Below are 1,845 nucleotides of genomic sequence, written 5' to 3'. Positions count from 1 at the left end.
CTTCTGGTGTAGATTACTCAACCCCCAGGGAGTCTAAGCACCTTTGTTCTGACTTACTCCTCTCTTCAGGAGTCAGCCTCAGGCTCTGGCAGGGAGGGGGCCAAGGTTTCTGAGGGAGGGTGGGGGTGTGCACTTATCTATGCAGTTTATTTTTCCTATCTGAGAGAAAAGGGGGAAAAGGAAGAGGAAAAAAAATAGGAAAAAGAAAAAAAAACCCTCTGACGCTCCCACAGAGCCCCTGCTGCTCTCCAGTGGCACCCCCTGGCAAAGCAGCTCTTGTCTCCACAGCTGTGGGGTGTGGGCTGCAACTCCACGCTTCTCGCTTCCCTATTCTTCTGCTGGCCCGTTTGAGAATTCTGCATCAGAAACTGCGAGCCCTGGGTTCCTGTTGCACTCCCGGCGGGGATGGTCAGTCCAGAGGCTGAGCCTGCGCAGATGCTACAAAACACTCCGCCTTGTCCTGGATTCCCACTGGTCCACAGCCACGGGCACAGACTGACTGTGCCTCTGCTCACGCAAGCCGGAGGATTCTGCCTTAGCGCGGGCTCGAGGTGCAGGGAGCGAGCTGCGGGAACTCTCTGATCTGCTCTCTGAGACCCCGAGCCTCAGCAGCCGTGGGTGCAGGCTGTGCCTCCACGTGCCTCGCCTCCCTCTTCCCCCACTTGCCCGGTCTGCCCACCTTTAAGTACTTGGCATGGGAGTCCCTTTGCTGCTCAGCGTGCTTGGTAGAGGTTTGTTTGCTGCACTCCAGCTGCTCAAATTGTTGTGCTTTCCAGGGTAGAACTCAGGGAGCCCTCCTCCCGCCACCATTTTTTTAAGGTTCTTCGAAATCCATTGGTTTTAGGTTAAGGGAGTGGGAGAAAGTAAAGCTCGGAATTCTCTGGGATTGGATTAAAAGTAAAATGGAGAGACACATTTCTTTTACATCCGTAGGATAGTTAATAGCATTTTACAGCACATAGAGATAGTATTTGGGGAACAAGCTATCCTGCTTTGATTTCTTAATGGGGTGATTTGATAGATCAGTGAACGTGGGGTGCATAACCTTCGTTCATTAAACCTTCCTCATAGTCCGTCTGGCAAAGGATCATGTTATTTTTTAGGAAAAATTTGTCTTCAACACAAAATCTCTGCTTACACAGCTGACATGCAAAGCAATCCAGGTGGTAGAAGATTGTCCTTGGCTCACATCACCATCTCAAAGGCAAGGATGAGCTAACTAGAGGCAGCACAGTTTCCCCTCACACTGAAAAGCCTCAGATAGTCTCTGTGACAAAGGATAAGATTAGCTTTTGTGAACAGGGTGGAGCCTGCCTCTCCCAAAGGACAGTCACAGCAGGCACACTTGAGGCAGTCTTCATGCCTGCATTTGTCCAGTGTCTTTAGCAGATACTGGTCCATGATCTTTCTGTTGCAGCCAACACAACCTTTTGGCTTGGTGTCTGGCTGGACTGAGAGCATTTGTACACCAAAACTTTTCTCCTTTTTCTGCATGAGTTGACTTAGGCATGCCTGAATTGCAGCAGCTTCCCACTGAGCACCAAGCCCAAAGGTAGAGGTGGGAGGGAGTCTGCTTGATTTAGCTCAAGTGTGAACCTGGTCTGGATTCAATTTTTTTTTCTCTATTGTCTCCAGAAGTCTCATTATGATACATGCTTATAATTGTATAATTAGTCTAATGTGATTGTTTTATAAACACAATTATAAGCTATTCATTGTTTCTTTTTAAAATTAGTTTCAGGTGTACAAAACAATGTAATACAATAGTTATACATTTCACCCCTTACAAAGTGATAATCCCCCTCCCCTAATCTATTGCCCCTCTGATGTTGTATATATCTATTA

The 1,845-nt window shown here is 47.6% G+C and overlaps 1 pseudogene; it reads right to left on the bottom strand.

Annotated features, from left to right (window-relative positions):
* Window positions 1-1,022: 1,022 nt before the first annotated feature.
* LOC109378173 (LIM domain only protein 3 pseudogene) lies at window positions 1,023-1,561 on the bottom strand (annotated as a pseudogene).
* Window positions 1,562-1,845: the final 284 nt, after the last annotated feature.

Source organism: Hipposideros armiger, unplaced genomic scaffold, assembly GCF_001890085.2.
Source record: "Hipposideros armiger isolate ML-2016 unplaced genomic scaffold, ASM189008v1 scaffold_1783, whole genome shotgun sequence".
NCBI classification, from domain to species: domain Eukaryota; kingdom Metazoa; phylum Chordata; class Mammalia; order Chiroptera; family Hipposideridae; genus Hipposideros; species Hipposideros armiger.
This window is presented reverse-complemented; position numbering and strand designations above follow the sequence as displayed.